The sequence below is a fragment of the Pinus tabuliformis genome, chromosome 5_2 (assembly GCF_031772625.1).
Source record: "Pinus tabuliformis cultivar Carrire ecotype Pingquan chromosome 5_2, CPIR1, whole genome shotgun sequence".
Classification (NCBI taxonomy): Eukaryota; Viridiplantae; Streptophyta; class Pinopsida; order Pinales; family Pinaceae; genus Pinus; species Pinus tabuliformis.
In genome coordinates this window covers 1115423710-1115446021 of record NC_142306.1, presented here as the reverse complement: position 1 = coordinate 1115446021, position 22312 = coordinate 1115423710, and positions in this window count along the sequence as shown.

Here is a 22312-nt window from a genome sequence, read left to right as displayed (position 1 = left end):
TTTCTTCTAGTTCTTTAACCATGTCTTTCATTTTATTAAGTATTATTATGGTTTATTTATTTAGTTATAATTATATATATATCTATCTATATATATATATATATATATATATATATATATATATATATATATATATATATATATATATATATATATATATATATATATATATATATATATATAACTTATTATTTAGATTTCAAATAAAATAAATCTATTATTATTATTATTATTATTATATATTCAGTTATTATTATCTTTATTGCTTTTTTATTTTATTTAATAGGGGTTTCCAGGAGTCACTTAACTTTAGTCCGTCGTCTCTATTCATATTATTGGAGGATTTTTTGATTTCAATTGCTTCTTTAACTCTTCTTTTTAAATAATGGTCTTCTTTATGGATTAATTTTGCTTGTTCCATGCAAATATAATGTGAGGAGGAACAAGCATGCTCAGCTAGCCCAGATTTTTCTGACCTATTTCTTGAGATATCACTAATATGCTCTTTTAGCCTAATGCCAAAGGATCTTCCTGTTTCACCTATATATACTTTGCCACACGAACAAGGAATTGAGTATACACCTTTGTGATTTTTTGGGTCAATATGGTCCTTGGCAGAATCTAGCATGTTTTTTATGGTGTTAGGGGGTGTGAAGGAAACCATAATGTTATGCTTGGTGAGAATTCTAGCAATTTTGTCAGTGGTTCCTTTAATATAGGGTAAGGAGATTCTAGGGTTTTCCAGAGTCTTCCTTTTTTGGGGGTTGGTTGAGGATTCTTTGAATATTTTTTGGATAATGTTTTTCTAATAGCCATTGTTGATGAAGACCTTGCAGAGATGGTTAAGTTCTTCTTCTAAATGATCAAGGTCAGAGATTCTTGAAGCTTTGCTAGCTAGGGTTTTGATGACTCCTACCTTTTGCTTTAGATGGTGGTGGGAATTGGAGTGAAGTTATTTGTCAGTGTGAGTTTGTTTTCTGAAGACCTGGTGGCTTAGTTTGCCATTTTTCTTAGTAAGTAGGACATCTAGGAAGGGGAGCTGGTTATCTTTTTCAATCTCAATAGTGAATTTTATGTGTTCTGAGAGGCTGTTTAAGTGGGATAAGAATTCATTAAGCTTATCTAAGCCATGTCTCCATTTAGCGAAAATATCATCTACATATCTTTTCCATTCATCAGGCGTAAAGGGGAAAGATTTAAGGGCCATTTGTTCAAAATGTTCCATGTATAAATTGGCAATCAGAGGAGATAAAGGAGAACCCATGGCAACTCCATGAGTTTGCTCATAGATTTTACCTTTGAAGCTGAATTATGAAGATTTTAGGCAAATGTCTACTAGTTCTACAGTTTCAAGGTCTGTAATATTCTTTAAAACTTCTATGGCTTTATCTACTAGAATCATAGTGTAGAGAGACACTACTTCAAAGCTAACTAGGAGATCATTATCACTGATTTCCAGGATTTTAATCCATTCTATGAAAGAGGCAGAATCTTTAATATAAGAGGGAGTGTTACCAGATAAAGGTCTAAGCTTGTTTGCAAGGTATTTTGCTAACCAGTAAGTGGGTGATCCTATGGTGTTCACAATGGGTCTCAAAGGAATTCCAGATTTATGGATTTTGGGAACCCCATAAATTCTAGGGATGATGGCACTATTTGGTATTAATCTGTTCTTAATGGTAGAATCAAGAGAGGAGTTTTCGATTTTGTTACTAACTAAGCGGAGAATTTTATTGTTGGGGTCTTTGTTAAGAATTCTATAGCAGCCACTCTTGTTAAGGTGTTCTTCCATCTTATTGTCATAATCTATACTGTCCATAATAACAGTGGCATTTCCTTTGTCAGCTTTTAAAATTATGATGTCCTTATTCTTCTTGATGTTTTTTAAAGCTATGGATTCTTCTTTGGAGATGTTGCTGGGAGGAGGTCTGGCATTTCTGAGAATTCTAGCCACGTCTTGTCTTATTTCTTCAGCAACATTTTGATTAGTGTTTCTGATGATGACCTCAATGTTACTAATGATATCATACACAGGTATTTTTGCTGGAGATAAAGCAAAATTCAGGCCTTTTCCTAGCAGCGTTTTCAAATTGTCATCTAAAGCCAGATTTGAGAGGTTGATCACAGTTTCTTTTTGCGTATTATTTATACTTTGCGTTGTCTAGCTATTTATTTGCCTGAGAGTATTTTTAACCTGAGAATTGCCATCTATTTGTTTATAGATAACCTGAGTATGTTTGATGGGAGCGTCGTGCTGGATTTTATTGGTGTCTTCATTCTGCATAATATCTTCAGCAATATTCGTTCTCCCTTGCGATGTTTGCTTGTTTAATTTCTTGAGATCTTCATTGGGTTTAATCATTTTCTCGCTGTCCAATTTTTTAATGCATTCTTCCTGCGTGATGGGGCTACCTACGTTTATAACTATGTTGGCAGCATGATATCTCTGTTGTTTATTATGCTGGAGAACTGCGCAGAGAGCCTGATTTCCTCGATGTTCATTGTGCTGGAGAACTGCGTTGACAACTTGAACACCCTGCTGTACATTGTGCTGGAGAACGCCACGTGAGTTGTTGTTTTTCTCTACAATGGTATCATATGCTGGTTAACTTTGTGTTGGTGAGTGTAGCTGCATTCCCGGCCAATTTTTTGCGTCTGAGAAGATTTAAAGTGGAAGTCAGCATTTCCCAGGTTTTTCAGTTTTCTGGATTTCTTTGTTAAGTTATAATGAAAAATCCTTTCAGCTTTGGTGAAGGTGAAGGCATCCAAGATTTGCCAGAGATCAGAATGAAGAGCCGATGCTAGCACGAGATGCAATCTCAGAAGTTTTACAGAAATTTTAATTAATTGGACTTTGGTAAATTTGATTTAATGTTTGATGAGGGTTTTACTAAGATTATTGAAGATCGAGATGTTCCTACCTCGTTTAAAGTATGGTTACATTTGGCGAAATTTGGAATGAGGTTTTTATCGCTACATTCTTTTAGAAATATGAGATTTGACATACTTCTAGCTCTGGAGATTCTCATCTTCTCAAAATTTAAAGCATTGTTCATTATGTCCCTTCCATGGTGGGACTTAATGGTGTTAAAGAGGGAGTCCATACAGGTTGATAGACTTTTTATTTTGAGGAAGAACCTGTGAACAGTTTTGAAACCAACGTTTCAGACTAGCTTAGTGAGTCCATCATCACGGCAATGAGATTTGTTTTGAGAAGAGAGAGCGTGAAAATTACTGAGCTTATTAATAGTTATTTGAAAAGCATTGCTGTTGTCTTCATTAGTAGTCGGCTTATAAATGGTAAATTAATTAATACTTATTTAATTTATTTATTTACATAAGTATTTATTATATTTATTATTATTTATTTATTTAGTTATAATTTTGTTATATAATTGTTTATTTATATGTATATAATTTATTATTTGAATTTCAAATAAAATAAATTTATTATCTATTTATTAATATTTTTATTATTTTTATTATCATTATTATTTACTGATTTATTTTTATTTATTTATTATAAATAAATAAAAATAATTTAATAAATACCTATTTATAGATAGGAATTTATTATGTTTATTATATATTATTATTGTTTATTTATTTGGTTATAATTTTATTATATAATTGTTTATATATATATATATATATATATATATATATATATATATATATATATATATATATATATATATAATTATAATTTATTATTTATATTTCAAATGAAGAAAATCTATTATTTATTTATTATTATTTTTAATAAGTACCTATTTGTTTAGATAGGTATTTATTATATATTATTTGTTTAGATAGGTATATTATTATTTATTTATTATAATAAAATAAATTAATAAATACCTTTTGTCGACGTGTTTCGAACCAACTAGTGTGGTTCATCGTCAGGACAAGTTGAAGAAACAGATCTAGCTACCTACCTTCTTGCGAAGTTCCTTGCATTAAAGCTTAAGCCCTTAGCTGGTCGTACGGAGTCCTTTGTAAAAGAATCTGCTTCCTTTATTGAGGAACTCAAGGACATTAAGCTTGAGCCTGGGGACATTCTTGTTAGTTTTGATGTTGTCTCCCTATTCACTTTCATCCCTATTAATGAGGCCATGGAGGTGATAAACCACCTAACAGATCCTGACACGGCTAGGTTGGTTGAGATCTGTCTCACTTCCACCTTCTTTAGTTTTGAGGGAGAGTTCATCAAGCAAACCTATGGGGTTGCGATGGGCTCACCCCTTTCCCCTGTCGTTGCTAATCTGTTTATGGAAGATTTTGAGTCCAAGGCTCTTAACTCTTCCCGGCTCTTGCCAAAGCTGTGGAAAAGGTATGTGGTTGACACCAATGCCATCTGGTCTCATGGACAGGATGAGCTTGATCTCTTCTTTGATCATCTCAACAATCAATCCTCAGCCATTAAGTTCACTAAGGAGTAGGAAGTTGATGGATGCCTTCCATTCCTTGATATTCTTATTTCTAAGAATAGTGATGGTTCCCTCACCCATCAAGTTTTTCGGAAGAAAACTCATACGGAGCAGTATCTTCATGCCAGTTCCCACCATTTCCCGGTTCAAAAGATGGGTGTTCTTAATACCCTTGCTACTCGGGCCCTAAGGATCTCGGACAAGAAGAGCTTTGAGAAAGAAAAATCCCATCTGCTTGATGTCTTTGTTGAGAATGGTTATAGTAGATACATGGGTCAGAGGGCTTTCCTTAAAGCTTCCAAGAATTCTCTGACCAAAGGGGAACCAAAGGAACGAATTCCAGGTGTCCATCTTCCGTATGTTCAGGGGACCACTGATAGAATTGGAAGGATTCTCAGGAAGCATAGTATCCCTGTGACCTTTAGGCCCCTGAACACCATTCGTATGTCCCTCAGATCAGTGAAGGATCCTATCGACCCTAAGGATGTGAAAGGTGTTTATATGATCCCTTGTTCCTGTGGGACACCCTATATTGGGGAGACTGGTCGCTCCATTAATCAAAGGATTAGCGAGCATGCAGCGGACCTTAAGCATAGGAGAGCTAAGTCTTCCGCTTTAGCTGAACATGCTGAGAAAACCAATCATCATGTTTGTATTGAGGAGGCTAGTGTTATTGCTAGGGTTTCGCATTTCCATCATCGAAAATTTAGGGAAGCGCTTGAGATTGAAAAGAGGCCAAGAAATCTCAATAGAGAGGATGGTTGGAAAATTAGTAGGTGTTGGGTCCCACCACTCTCTTCCTAGTCGTTTTTTCCGCCCTCCTCTTAAGGTTTTTATTATTATTATTATTATTATTTATTTATTTATTTTATTTTATTATATATATATATATATATATATATATAGATAATTATTATTATTATTTTAATTTAATTTAATTTAATTTAATTTAATTAATTAATTAATTTATTTTATTATTTATTTATTTTTATTTTTTAGAGTTAATTTTTTCATTTCTTATAGTCCTTTAATTTTCCATGTGATTTCTAATTAGCTTTTAATTTTAATAATACTTCTCAATAATCACCCATTTCAATTATTTTTAAATATATATTTTATATTACTTCATATATTCCTGCATATAATTTATTATAAGGTCCCTTATATAACTAATTTTCCATTTAAATTCTAATCAACTTATATTTTTAACTAATTTTCTAACTAACCTAACATCCTTATGATTTTACTTTATTTTATTATAAGGTCCTTTATGTAACTAATTTTCCATTTAATTATTAATTAACTTTTTACTTTATATATTTGTTTTTAGGCATTCAATTTATTCATATATTATAAGGTCCTTTATCTAACTAAATTTCCTTTTAATTACTATTTAACTTATAATTTTAATAATAATTTTTGACTAAATACCCATTAAAAATATTTTTTATATTTTTAAGGGATTGGTCCTAAATATTACTAATTAAATTAATAAAATAATTTTGACCCTGGTCCTATAGTCAAACTAGCCGTTGGTCAAGTTAGCCGTTGGAGGCTCTGCTCAGACTATTTAACTTGCTAAGCTGGATCTGTTTCTTCAACTTGTCCTGACGATGAACCACACTAGTTGGTTCGAAACGCGTCGACAAATGGTATCCCATGTGATTTTCGCCGAAAAATCTCTCACAAACTTGATATGGATCACAGAAGCCTGAACTCTATAATAAATACCTATTTATTTAGATAGGTATTTATTATATTTACTAAAAATTGTTATTGTTTATTTATTTGTTTATAATTTTATTATATTATTTATATATATATATATATATATATATATATATATATAACTTATTATTTTTAATAAGAACCTATTTGTTTAGATAGGTATTTATTATATTTATTCTATATTATTATTATTTATTTATTTAGTTATAATTTTATTATATTATTGTTTATTTATATATATAGTTTATTATTTAAATTTCAAATAAAATAAATCTATTATTTATTTAATATTATTTTATTATTATTATTATTATTATTAGTTAATTTATTAACTTGTTATTCATTATTTATTATAAAAAAATAAATTAATAAATACCTATTTATTTAGATAGGTATTTATTATATTTATTAAGTATTATTATTGTTTATTTATTTGGTTATAATTTTATTATATTATTGATTATTTATATATATAACTTATTATATATATATATATATATATATAAGTTATTGATGCGGGAGCACTCAGCAGCAAACGTGGACCAGAGGATCAGACCAGAGGAAAGTCTACCTTAAAGCAGAAAATTAGATTTAAAGCAGATAAAGCAGATTTAAAGTGGCTTTAAAGCGGATAAAGGATACTTATCTGTCATGCATGCAGAAAAACAAGGATAGGATCGATGCTTACAATCTAACACTCTTGTATATATATGTGTAGTGTGATAGGGGTGAGAGATATCTGTTCTGGGAAGAAATTGTGAGTGATGAAGATGTAGCCGAGCGTGAGCTCGTTCTTAAGGCTGAAATGCCTTAATTTTGTAACCGTGTTGTTTAATATATAAACCTGGGTTTAGTGTTGTTGCGTACATGTGTGTTTTATAATTACGTTCATTCCGTGTTGTGAGCTTGATCGACCATCGATTGATGGCGATCTATATATAATTTTCATGTTTAGTCTGAATCTATTTTTCTGTTAAGAAGATGCGTGTTTTGTCTGGCGTTTAGAGGAACATGATGGCAGGTCAGGTTATGGAGCCACCTTCGACTTCTATAAAATCTGAGGTAGAGAATGACGAATCCAAATCTTGGTTTCTTGACGGCAATTTATGCGTTATGGTTCTACGGCCCAAGGCTAGGGTCAATCTTTGCAGCGGCGTCAATAAGCTTCTCGTTGCCCGTTGGCACATAACCAGGTTCCGTTAAATTCCCATGGTCTACAATCATTGGTCAATCCTAGCCATGGTGGATCTGCCGACGTATATATAGAGGCGCCATATTATATTTTAAATTCCATAGATTGCTATGTTTTGTATTAACAATGCTTGTTTCCTTTAGCCGTGGTGTTTGAAACTGCATGCGTTGATAGAATCGGAGACCGATGTTTCTGTGTGTTGTATTATAATTTGCAACAGAGTTTTATTGCGTGCACATATCCTATATGCATGCGGTTGTTTCAAAAGCGCCAATGTTGTTTCAAGAGATTAGAGGGATGGCTCGATAGTAATGAAATCCCACGGTTTAAAAAAAATTGAAGAGTTTAAGTTATTTAGAATGCTTCCGTCAGGACTTAGTGGGCCATAACCCACGGTCCAGGATCAAACTTTCACATGAAAAAGGGATTTTGGGCTTACCCAAGATCTCATTTTCATCAGTTATTAAACAAATGACTATCAGGTTAAAAATACTCTCAGGCAAATAAACAGCCAGACAATGCAAAGTATAAATAATACGCAAAAAGAAAGGAAATGCCACTGTTATTCCCTCGATGCTCCATGAGGGTCATTACCATTATCGGTGATTCCTCTCGCGCCTGTTAACAGCTTACATCACTAGCTGGTAATCAGGCGATGTCTTTCCATGTTCGACTCCAGAACATCTCTCACATGGATAGACTTGTACTTCAAGTGAAGATCGAACGAGATTGAAGACCCCGGATCTAGTTTCATCCATCCGGGCTGCGATATATATTCAGGGAAATAAAGACATCAAATGTACATCATTGTTGTACAGATAATCATCCAATCAAAGGGATGATGGCTCTACCAGAATCATCAGTCTACACTCAGACGATTGTCTGTCCTATGTACATGAAAATGAATTTATAAAGCTGAGCATGGGAATGCCCGCCTCAGCTAGATCATGAAAATATTATGAAGATAATGTATTGTATTGTATCTTATTACAGGTCTCCTCCCAGCTTGAAAGAACTTCGGATCCTCATAATAAAGCATTTCACCCGACATCAAAAGATTAACGACCTCATGCTCTAGGGGGCAACTGTTATAGACATTTTTGGGCACTACAACCCCAAGCATGAAATGTCCATAAACCAAGGGCTCCTAAGTCCCTAAAAGTGTTGTTCTAACCCCTAAAGGAACAAGGTCAACTGATTACAGCTTCTCCGAGAAGTTCTCCATGAAAAACTGCTCAGAACTGGTCAAAACAGGATCATTTCAACTGCTCCACAGGCAAAGTGCGTTGCATCTCACCTAAATACACTGTGTGGGTGCGTTGCATTTCAAAAATCCCTTCTATGGGGTGCAATGGGCGAGAAGTGACAAATGGCAGTGTCATTCCGCGAGGTGGAGAGGCATGGAATCTTCCAGAAACTTCTCCTGTGACACTTGCCTCTCTGAATTCGACCAAGGATGAGTAAGAGATCATCAATATCCAAGTGGAAGCAAGAACTATCAGAGGGAATACACTAATCAAATCAAAAGCTGACTTATCTCCCTTACAGATATCTATATATGGATCCCTCATCCCAGAGATCCAGAGGTTGGAATTTTGCATATTGTGAGGAATTGCTGTTGGTTTCTTGAGACAACATCAGAGTGTTGGGTGATCTAAGCTTTGTATGAGGTGAAGAAGGGCTTACTTGCTAAGAGGATGATGCTGGGTTAGAGCAACTGGTTGTAACTCCCTTGGCTCTTTCTTGTTTATCAATAAAAGCTATTCAAGTTTTCCTCCATACTCTTGTGTCATTTATGTTTTATGCATCTGTATGGTCAATTTACATCTGATCCTAGATTGTTTATGATTATAGTCCATGTTCTTGTATAGTTTTATGCTACTGTGATCCTACAGGTACTCTGTGAAGCCGGGCGTACAAGGGAGTAGATAGCGAAAGACTATCAAGAGAGAGAAGAATTGAACTAGGAGATTAGCACAAGACAGAGGTTGGTCTTCTTTGTTCTTCTCTCATCTATATTTCATAAAGGAAAAATGAAAGTAGCTTTACTTTGTTTGTTTCTAAGGTAGCTACCACACCTTAGTGGGATAAGCAGTTCTGTGTAGACACTTTTCCCTGTAACAGTCTTCCTCTCTAGAAATTCACATTTCTACCCAGCACTATCCTCCTGCACTGTTTTGCGCATTTCTGAGGGACGGTGTCTACTAGCCTAGAAAATTGCCCAATGCAGTCCCTGAGCCTGCAGTCATTCTAAGCTGGAATTGCGCATTGCACAATTCCAGCAGCCAACAGTCAGTCTAGATTGCGCACTGCGCAAGTCCAGCAGCCAATATTGCTTCCTAGACATCCTAGACTACCTTTTTCATAGTTTTGGCAACAATTCACTCAGCCTCCCAGAAGAAATTTTGTAATCTTGCCCATTAGTTTCCTAGGTATGTGTTGTGTCATCCCTGAATTTCCTTTGTTTTTCCCTAACAGATTTCTTTCCATGCATGTTTCTTGTCTCTAGATCTTTCAGGTGTTCATTTGTCTGAATGGCTTCCAAGAGAATAGGATCATAGAACACTGACGGAAATGCAGTTGGAGAAACAGTTGAGAAAGTGTCCTCTAGTCTACCGATCTATGAAGATACAAAGTTGTATCTAGACAAGGACATCAAACTGAAGTGGCAAGAGGTCAATGAAACATTTTTAGGCACTTTTGGGGAAGACCTTCAAGACCGCCCGGTGTATGTGAACATTAACAAGTTCAGCTTGTACTGGATTGCATACAGATACCCCACATTCCCATGCATGGACATGATACATTGGATCATCTCTCACACTGATCCCGAGTCGGTGACCTTGAGCAGTGTCAGTGGGAAGAAGCTTGCGACCTTCTGGGCATGATATTATGATGAGATGTATCAGATGTCAGAGCTCATGACTGTCATGAAGAATCCATTCAGCTTACTCGATAGTAGTGCTAACTCCATAGACATTCTGAAGAACTGGGTAAAGGAGCTGGCTCAATTCAGGTTGACACCCAACCAGATCTACAAGACAAAGATATTGAGGAAGGCATACTAATACTTGGTTATATTTTCTTGTCAACAGTATGGCCAAGAAAGCACGAAAACCTTCCCACAGAGTTGGGTGATTTCACTGGACCAAGTGGCTAGAGAAGGAAAACCATGTAACTAGTCCGACATACTAGCTCATCAGCTTAAGGAATAAGTAACAAAGGCTCTATTATCACCCTAATTTTTTTTTTTTTTAACTTTGCAAAGTTTGCCTTATTTCTAGTCATGGTTTTATAATAAGTTTTGAGTCATCACATGCTTAAATGGATAAGTGATAGGATTAGAGTCTCAATAGTTTCATTCTCATTTCCAAATCCTTCTTCTAGTCATGGTGTTAAAGGGTCTCCAGGTCATTTCATGCTTAAAGGGTTAGGTCATAGGGTTAGAAGTCTTTAAGGTCATATTTCATTTCCAAACAAAGTTTGACAACCTTATTCCATGTCTTAGAAGTCTCACCTTGTGTTTACAAGTCATTCCATTAAGTTTAGGGTTAAATTTTTGCAATCACACAGGAATCCACAGTTTCGTAGCGCAGCTAGTTCAAGAAAGGTGTTTTGCGCTACGAAATTGTTGTGTAAACTTTGTTTTCTGTTTTAAGTAGTCAACTTCCAAGGGGTTTCTTCAGCAAATGAAAGCATATATTGGAAAAATAAAAGAGGTTCTTCTTCCTAACATATCTATATACAAGAACCTCTTTCATTTTCTTCAAATTCATTATGATCTGGGAGAAATTGATGACTCAACTTGTGCTACGAAAAGGTTGAAAGTCAATGAGAGAAATATTCTGCTTTCTAGTTTTAGTAGTCTTTTTCAAGATCCGTTTCTAGCTACATGCAAAAGTATTTTGGAATTATGAAGGAAATTTCTCTTCATAAAATCTATAGCTCCCATAACCTATCTCACTTTTTTCATGAGTGTTACCTGTTGGGAGATATAAGGCTTTCTTTGAAGCCATATTTTCAGAAATCAGAATTTTCCAGTTTACACCTGATATTCAAAGATAGTTTCTGGGCAGTAGGAGAGGTATTGAAAAAATCCAAGAGAGGTTTGTGAATAAAAAATAGTGGTCTAAAAAATCCTCCTTCAGGTTTGCAAAATACATTTTTGATGAGGAGAGAAAAGCTCTGTCCCAACACCTATTTTTCAGCTAGAACAGAACAGTAAGTTACAATTTCTTGATGCAGTTTTGTTGAGGAGAAGGATTTTATTTCTTGAAAGCATTTCAAAGATGATCTATGTTGATTATTAAATCCTATAGATATCATGGAAAAAGTGAAATAAGTTTTGAAGACTAAATTTTTTTAAGAGAGCTGTGTAAAAGACATACACAATAGTTTCGTAGTGCGCTATGAAACTGCTGTAGGTGTAGTTTTGACATTTTGCAAGGCTTTCAAGAGGTGACAACAATTGATTTATGAATGTTAATGTTACTGGAGGATGTAAAAAGTTCACAAATGAAGATCCAAGGGTTAAGGCAAAATAAATTAAAGGTTTAAGAAGATGTTTACAATGATAAGATTCTGCGCTACGAAAACAGCAGACAGTTTCATAGCGCAGCTAGGTTAGCTTTAATTATACTCCTTCAAGGGCTTGATTTTCGTACAGGTGGAAGAGAAAAGTTCTATGGAAGTGATAACACATATCACTTGTCTAAAAAGGTCAATTTGGTTAGAAAATGGATTCGAAAAGCATCAAAGAAGGTTAAAGCTTAAATGCAGGAAACAGGTCCTAATTTTCAAGACAGATAAGGGATGAGTCAACAAAATCTAACAACAAGGTTAAAGACTTCATCAAATTCAAATTCATGGAGTTATAGGTGTCAAAGAGAATTTTTAATTCCTAGATAAGGTTTTTTTAGTCATAATAAGGAGTTTTTCTCTTAATTGTATTAGGACTCTAGAAGAGACAGTTAACTGTCAAATGCATTTAAGGATCTGTTTTATGGTTAGAATAGGTGTCAATCATAGAAATTCGAATTCTCTTGATGAAGGATTAGGGAATCCATATTGTAAAAGCTATATATGAAGCAAGAGGTCGAATTAGGAATGGGTTGAAGACTTTTTGGCCCAGCTGCTGCTTTATGCTATGAACTATAATCAGTAATGCAGAGAGGTTTTCCTGAACAGATTTGAGTTCTCATGGGGTTAATCTTTTCTTGATTTATATGTTACTTTGAATCATTTGCAGTAGATCTTATTGCTATTACTCAGAATTCGTAATCTTATGCTCTGACTTCCTTTAGTAATGGGATGGTTGTGTTTTTTCTGTATCTTGTGAGTAAACTACCTTTGAAACACTAGCAGTAAATTTCATTGCTATTATTCAGAATTCACAACCATGTGCTCTGACTTCCTTTAGTAATGGAATTGTTGTGTTTAGCAGTAGATCTCATTGCTATTACTCAGAATTCACAACCATGTGCTCTGACTTCCTTTAGAAATGAGATGACTGTGTTTTTTTGCATTTTGTGAGTAAACTATCTTTGAACCACTAACAATAAGTTTCATTACTATTACTCAGAATTCATAACCCTATGCTCTGACTTCCTTTAGTAATAGAATTACTGTGTTGACCTATTTTCTTGAGTGAATTATCTTGGTTTGAAAACCCCATTTGCCTCAGCTTCCATGTCTAGAAACTTTGCCACTGAATCTATTAACTTGTTGACTCCATAGCCCAATGGTAGCAAGCCTTCATCTTTCAACCTATAAACATACAAAATCACAAACCAAAGAGTTAGCCATCTATCTATAACTTATATCATTAACCCTTGAGAGAGCCCTCTCAGGCTGAGGAGGCTAAGCCTCAGCTAAAAGATTGGTTTGAAATAGTTACACTGAGGTAGTCTGATTAGCAGCCTATCAGGGTCCTATTTTGGTGATAACAGGCTCGATAGTCACCTGGAGGTATGCATGTAGAGATTTACATGTTCGCCTACATCTTAGATGCATTATATTCCCAACAAGGGTTCCTGGGTTTGGAGTGGGCATGGTCACCGGCGAAGACTGTTTGACCACGTATTTCAAGTTGTTGTTCGAATGCATCCTCAAAGGAGTAATCACACAGTTTTCCGATCATTTTGTCACCTGAGTGTACAAGATGATATTCGAACAGGATCCACCCTTCATGTCGAAGGAAGAAATGGAGGCACTGATACACATTGCAGATTAGTATGCCTCACCGCCCGACACATTCATCCAAATGTTCAATGTGGAGAAGTCTCCACATGTTCTACGAATTTTGCCTTGGACGTACTTTTCATGCAAGAAGTAACATATCATATCTTGGAAGGATTGACAGCTAGACTGCATCGGAAGAAGAAGGCACCTTGGCCCGCTCTTCCAGTGCGGATTGGGTTATATAAGATCTAGAGTATCAAGCAAGCAGATGTCAAAGCAGAACTGATGAAGAAGTACCCATTTCCACTTTTGAAGCTACAATCTGTATGAACCACATTGTATTGCGAAGGATCCTTGCACGAGAGTTCAGTTCAACGGGATCCACGGGGCATGCCATTGGGCCGAGGAGGACCCATGGAGATGTTGCTATAGTTTCTCCAGATCCAATGAATAGGTTAGCCATGATTTAGCATCATGAAGAGCACCAACAGCAGCAGTAGCAGTAGTGGCAGTGGAGGCAAGCATACCAGTGCACGACAAAGGTAAGAGGAATATTTTTGATCGCATGGAGGAGGAGAAAAGTTGCAAGTTTCGAGTAGATCCACTTATAGAGCAAGAAGCTATGGCTATAGAGGCAAAGAGGCACCAGCATGACAAGTGAATTGCAGAAGGTAGAGGGATAAGAAGAGAATGGAAGAAGTAGAGAAGGATTTGCATGAGCTGAGGGAGAAACTCCTAAAGGAATAAGAGATGTGCAAACAGAAGAGGGAAGCGTAGCAGCAACAGATATTGTAGGGGGCACAACATGTGCAAACAAACGAAGCAACGACAATACAAGTAGTTGATCAATCAGAACAACTAGCATCAGGTGAACAAGGTGAACCGTCACAGGGGTAAGACTTCGCTCATGAGATAGAATAAGCACTTCAATAGTTGGATGCAAACATGGAGCAGCAGGAATTGGAACAGGACATTTACCTCATGCCTCACCACAAAGAGGTCGACTCACCCACTTCAATGCATCCAGATGATGAGCAATTCTCAAATAACCAAGGAGGCACTGGGATCCTTAGTGATCAGCCAAAAGAAGAACTGCACGACATCTCGTTCGATGAATCCCAACATAGGGTTGTGCAGTCTCGCAGAGTGTCAACTTTGGAGGATCATATGTCTCCTGCGCAAGTTGACGAACAAGTGATCGTGACTGATGCGCGCAAACATCTAGCTGTCTTGGCCAATGCAACAAGAGTGTATGTCAAAGCCACTAGCTCAATTGTTCGCTTTCTAATAGCTAAGAATGAGCGAATGGAAAGGGAACTACAAATGACCAAGCAAGGAGGAGACTTGGTGACTATGTCTGCCCAATCAGAACTGAAGAAGGCAATACTAGATGAAATATTTTCCCTTGACACAGTGATGCGAGCATTGTACTCCAAGTTTGGTAATGTGTGCAAGGCAGTCGTCCATCTCAACGGATGGTAGCAGCGATGTGCTAGAAGAGCACGTATCTTGATGAACTTGCATGCTACTGTTGATGAAATGCAAACATGGGCGATGAAGTACAAGGGAGCCCCATTTCATTTGCTTAAGATGATGAGGGTCAATGTGATCGAGCTGAAAGCACATATCTGGAGTCAGATCTGAAATTATGAAGAGCTCCCGCAGTTCATCACTAGCATATAGGCTTTCCATGCACGAGTATTCAAGAGTATGGATGTTGTGGTGCACACACATGCGATCCCATCACTTGGGACTCTCACTTAGGCGAAGACAAAGAAACAGCTCCAACTCGAGCTTGATTTGTACCTCGACGAGTTGATGTGCACTGCCACCAACCCAAACTTTCCCATCAGTGTAGACATCATGCACAAGTATGTTGTTGGTCTTGCCACATTAAATACAATGATGTGCATGATTTCAAATGATTTGGACAGAGGAGCCCGAGTAGTGTACCTGAATTCTATGGAGGAAAGAATCAGGTTTCAGACGGATGTCACTACGGAACACAAGGACACCATCAAGGACTACAGATCTTGGCATCAATATGTTGTTGTTGATCAGCATGAGGATGTTGAGGAGTTGGACTTCCATGGTTTTCTAAGTCAGAGTGATGTCTAGCTTGGCTTGCTCAAGCCATTTTGTTCATATGGGTACATGTGCATTACAATGTTAAGCATGTCAAGTGTAAGTCAATTGTCAATAGTTGGATGTAACAGTCATAGAGTAGGTGAAGAGTCATGAGGGTAGTTGAACGGTCACAAAGGGGAATATCAAGGGCCACCCCACCCTTTGCTATAAATAGTCCCTAATAACTCCTTGTATAGGCTTTTGGTCAGCCAAGCTTCTGATAAGTCTATCTTGGAGAGAGCTTGGAGAGTATTGTAAAGCACCTTGGCTTCTCCACTACACAGAGCTAGTACATCTCTTTGGAGGAGTAGGCGAATGTGGTTGTAACGTTCCACTGTTGGGGCTAGCAGGTGTACATGGATGTATTGTATGACTGGAACTTAAACTTCTTTACATAATAATATCTAGCACATTTCATGCATATGTTGTATTGTATTCCAGCTGTCTTGATTACTCTAAATGGCATATGTATTTGCTTTCTTACACATGCATGTATGGATTGTTCTGTATGAGCATGCATGAATCTTTCTGAAATGTGTTGATTGGTTTAACCATCACTTTGGATTGCTAGCTGGCTTGCTTCCCACTTGTGATGCATCTTTTCTCGTGTGTTCCCTTCCCATTTGAGTATTGTTACAGGTTTCCAAGGGGCGCACTCATCTCAACCCACCGGTGTAAGAACCTCTCATGCACCTTCCTTGACTCACTGCAGTGGTCACCCCCTTGCTACTAACAGAGTTAGCTTTCTTGCCTATTTTTGAAATCGCAGTCAAGGCATTACCATACAACCCACTGTTGGGACTCATACACTAAATGGCCTGAGGTCTAATTGGGACCTCTTACTGGGGAGATCCCCTTGACATGTTGGCAAGTCCAACACCATCAACATGCTTTTCAGCTTCATTAAGATTCCCTCCCACAATAATAATAATAAAATATCATATATTTTGGGTCATTAGCTCACCATTGTATGCCCAAAGCCCACCACTTGGGTACATTTCCCAAAAACCACTTTTTTTGTGGGTCAATTGTTATCGCCCAAAAAATGTTCACCTAGTCATTTCTTACTAGTTTTATTGAAATACACCATATAGGATGAATTTTACCATGGTAAAACCCACTTTCACCATAGTAAATAATTTAATGCACCATTTTCCTAAATGATTTCTCAATAAATCCAAAAACCCCATGAGAAGAATTAAATAAATCATTATTTATTTAATATTCTCTAGAAATAATTATTTGATGATTATTTCTGATCACTTTTGACTTAATGACCTTGTAATAATTAAATGAATCATTATTTGTTTATTATTCCTTATTTATCCCTTTTTTTCCTTATGACATAATTGTTAAATCACTATTTAATAATTATTTCAAATTTATATTTTTCTTAATGCTCATAAAGTGATTAATAAATCATTTTTATTTGTTAATTACTTCAACCAATTTCTAAATAAATATATTTGACCATTTTGAATATCTTTTCCCTCTAAAAAAGTATAATAAAATATTCACAATAGATAGATTTTGATTTAGTCAATAATATTTTATTAGTTTTTGTCACGCCACGAGGGTAACTCCACGAATTAACTTGTACTTTGCCTTAATATAGAACATGGATATATACATGGAGAGGGATACTATTGGGTTTCATCTCCCAATGTCTCTTCATCTTCCAATTCTCTTTATTTTGTTATTTACAATATTTACATGGATTTACCTAATCCCAAAGATTAGGTGTCAACATTCCCCCCTTAATCTGAAGGGATGTTGGTGAGTCCAAGAATCATTTTGAATATTTCAAACATTTCTCTTCTTATCACTTTGGTGAAGATGTCTGCAATCTACTCATTTGTTGCTTCCAACCTGCAAATCTTCCAAAATTTTCCTGAGCCACATAATTTCCTTTATTGTTTCAGTTGATGCTACATATTTTGTCTCAATTGTGGAATCTGTTGGAACTAATTGTTTGCGTGACCTCCAGGAGACAATTCCTTATCCAAGACTAATAACATAACTTGAAGTAGATACCTCGGTTTCTTTATCTCCATCGAAGTCTGAATTAGAGTATCCAATCAAGATGAAGTCACCCAGCTGTGTATACTTAAGTCGAAAGTCTTGAGTTCCCTTCAAGTACTTTAGAACTCTTTTTGCAGTAGACCAATGACCCTCACAAAGATTTTTCATAAACCTAGAGAGGATTCCAACGACAAATGAAATGTTTGGTCAGGTAGTAGTCAGGTAGTTGAGGCTTCCTACAAGTTGCCTATACTTTATTGCATCCTCAAACTCTTTTCCTTCAATGGATGTGAGCTTTAAGTTCTGTTCCATCAAAGTAGTCAAAGGATTGCACTCAACCATGCCACCCTGTTCAACATATCTCCAATGTACTTCTTTTGAGAGAGGAATATAAACTTTGGATGTTGAGTTACTTCAATACCAAGATAGTAGTGAACATAGAAAAAAATCTATCATTTAAAGACCTTTCCTCAATTCCTCCTTTATGGATGTTGTTGGGAGCTAAATCTGCCTACCTTTTCCTTGCATTTCCACTCATCTTTTCATCCTTTTTACACCCATTAACATGTATCTATTGTGCTAAATCTATGAGGTGACCCTCCTTTCTCTATCTCTTGGAATATTTAATTAATGAAGTAAAGTCATGAGGGTTTTACCTATGCGAGCCACTAAAATGTGTTATGTCCACAGATTCCGAAGAACATGTGTTGATCCTCCAGTATATAGCAGCATTTCTGCGATTCACATCAACCATTCAACAGTGCTAAAACAACATAACCAACTTGCAGCTGTTCCCAATCCATTTTGGATCATTTCTGTTCTTGCTCTCTCAGCACTAGTGTTGTTTTGAACTAATTTATATTTATGGGCATGTTGTTGTCGAGTTTAGGGGAAGATGTTATCACCCCCTGTATTGTATAAAAGATGGATAATTCCTGTATGGGGGGTTAGCCATACCAAGGGATGCATTGTAACAGTTTTCTTTAGATTAATAAAATATAATTCTTTGTTGTTTGATCTTCGGTTGTGAGTAAACACAGCCCTGATCAGAGAGTTGGGCCCGCTCTTCAAATCAGGTGTTGCGTGTTTCCTTTTTGTGTGTTGTTTTACATAGTGCATTTATTTATTTATTGATGTTGCATATTACATAGATTATTGTAAATTCCCTTTTAAGTTCTGCAATTATTTATGTTATTGTTACAGCGATGTTTTGATTTCTTAACCATGAACCCTTGGTTGATATAGAGTGTAATCTTGCCCTTGCATATACCTTGCGTGTTACCTTGAAAAGAGTATGCACCTGGATTGATGAATTAATGTAGGAAAAGGGTTGACGAATTTGTTCATACTTGGACACCAACATTTTGGCTTCATTGCTGGGGAAGTGTTAAGTTATGGTATGTTCTATGCTTATAATAGTTTACTTCTTTTTCTTATTATATTCCACCGATTAGAAATCACATGTACATAAAGTAAAGTGCAGATAGAACATTAAACGATCGACAGAAAACAAGCCAAGACAAGAGACACAAGATGTGGCGGCTAGCCAGGGACAAACCCCACAATGTGTGGGGAAACCCTTTGATCAAATCTTCTTTTATCTTCAATAATTCAGCAGAGAGAAATAGTACAATAAATCTGATTCATATCAGCAGTAGCAAACCCTAGATCAGTAGCATCAACATTAGTGGCTTCATTATCAAACTAGGGCAAACCATATCTCACAAACCGACAGTCGGATTGACTTCATTCCACCACCAAAAGTTTCGGCTTCCAGAGGAGGTTTAGAAGAACCTACAACGCAGTTTAGATGAGGAGATCTTCTAGGCCATGCAAGTCAATCTTTACTTCTGCAGTTGCAGCTTCAGTTTCAGCAGTTTCCGGCTTCAAACTAGGGTAGTCGATATCTTGCAAACCGTTCGTCGGATTGACTTCATTCCACCACCAAAAGTTGTGGCTTTCAAAGGAGGTTCAGATGAACCTACAACATAGTTCCAAAGAGGAGATCTTCTAGGCCACACAAGTCAATTTTTACTTCTGCAGTTGCAGCTTCAGTTTCAGCAGTTTCCGGCTTCAAACTAGGGCAGTCGATATCTTGCAAACCGTTCGTCGGATTGACTTCATTCCACCAGCAAAAGTTGCGGCTTTCAAAGGAGGTTCAGATGAACCTACAACGCAGTTCCAAAGAGGAGATCTTCTAGGCCACGCAAGTCAATCTTTACTTCTGCAGTTGCAGCTTCAAATTCAACAGCTTCCGGCTTCACATGTGTGAGAGAGAGAGAGACACATTTCAGCGCAGTAGAGAAGAGACTCATATCTGCGCAGTAGAGAGAGAGAGATGTGATGAGATGAGTGAGTCCAAATGAGGAAAAGTCCTCTTATATTTATACACAACGTTGGTGGGTGAATAGATGCGACTGTTGGGCTTCTGAGCCTGTATGAGTTGTAGGTCGGCTTGATAATAATTCCATAATCAAAATAAATTCATATCTCCATGAATATTTATCGGAATTGGACGATCTTTATAGCAATCCTACACCTCTCGACGAGAGGAATCTAATAAAAATATTATTAGCCATGAATAAGATGACCCACATGAAGTTTTGCCCTGGTTGCCAATTTTAACACTCCCTGTCAACCATGGAGAACTTCATCTGCAATCTGTCTATCGGCCGTTACTATTCATCCATCAAATGCACTGCCTTGTACAGCCTGACCCTTGCCCTACTCTGCTCTATTTTGCCTATTTTGCTTTGTCTTGTTCTGCCCTGCACTGATCTGTACTGTTTTGTTCTGTTCTGCTTTGCTCTTGCATTGTTCTGTTCTACTCTGCTTTTGTCCGAATTATGAAGAAGAAGAAATGATCGAGGATGTATCATACTGACTCAAAGTCAGTCTCAGAGTATGTACCACTGGTCCCAGACCAGTCTCAACCAACCCAAAGTCAGTGTCATAGTGAGTACAACTCCAATGGTCCCAGACCAATATCATCCTCCACTGACTCAAAGTCAGTCTCAGAGTATGTACCACTGATCCCAGACCAGTCTCAACCGACCTGAAGTCAGCGTCATAGTATGGTACAACTCCTACCACTGGTCCCAGACCAGTATCATTGATCCTAGATCAATGGAGGTCATCCTAGCATAGGGAGTACGGTAGTTACAACGATGCGTCCATCGGTACTACTATGGTCCCTAACTTCATTTCCCTGCTCATTGATCATATGAGAGGTACTTCCCATGAGTCCCAGACTGCATGGGTAGGATGCCTCGACAGGAGAAATAATCAATCCTGTCCTCACAGGAGAACACATCAATCCTGCTACAATTGCCATGGAGAACACATCAATCCAGGCCTCACAGGAGAAATAATCATCTTGCTACACAGGAGAGCGAATCATCCTGTTCCACAAGAGAGCGAATCATATTGTCCCACAAGAGAGCGAATCATCTTGTTCCAGTGTGCACCACCAGGGGAGGGTGAGTCACCCTGTGGTCATATGTTGCTCCAGTAGGAACCGCAAGCCCTCAGAGCTCCCAGAGCTCAATGTATGCAACATGCAGGACCCTTGTACAATGGTTTCTTGCCGACTCCAAGTCGTTTGGGAAAATCACAGATTAGATCTTTCCTCGGGGCTTTGACAAGGTGTATCAACCTGTACATCATCTTAATGTGATAGAGCTTCCTTGCTCATCGACTTACCATATCCCAGATGATGTCTATCTGGTGGAGCAATTGACGAATATGGGATTCCTCAATAATCGAATCCCACCTCTGGTTGTTACAGAGAATCACAGTGGTATCCAATGTAAATCCAAACAGCTCACTGAAGAGCTTTCGCAACCAGACTGCCTCACACGAGGTTATGCTAGCAACAATATATGCTGCTTCGGCGGTGCTCAAAGCCACCGACTTCTGCTTCCTGCTCATCCAGGATATCGAAGCAGATCCCAAGGTGAAATAGTAACCGGAAGTGCTCTTACGGTCCACCACATTGCCTGCCCAATCAACATCAGTATATCCAAGTAGTCTCACATCTCCGACAGTGTATCTTAATCCATGAGAGATTGTGTCCTGAAGACATCTCAGAAGATTCCTGGCATCAATCCGGTGAGGCTCAACCAAATATGAGCTCACAATGCTAACTGCAAAACATATGTTCGGACGGAGGTTCACCAAGAACATCAATGCGAATGAGTTTTTGAAACTCAGAGGCATTTCCCAAGTCTGGTCCGACATCACTACAATATAACTTCTAAAAGTTAAGATCCTCGAGGTAGTCATAGGCTTGCAGTCCATCATACCGAATCTTTCCAATATATTTACCACATATTTTCCTTGAGATAGGAAAATTTCCCTTGGCTTCTGCCATACTTCAAGTCCTTGGTCCTTTATTTCAAATTCAGAAGCCAGCTCCCTCTTACATTTGTGAATGAGAGGGTATGCACCTGTTAGAAAGAGGTCATCCACATACAACACTGGTATGAGAGGCTTGTCATCTTCAACCTTAAGGTAAAGGTTAGGATCGGCTTCACTCCTAGTGAATCCCAGCTTCATCAAGTAGCTGTCGATCCTCTCATACCATGCTCGGGGTGCTTGCTTCAGCCCATAGAGAGCCTTCTTCAACCTGCAT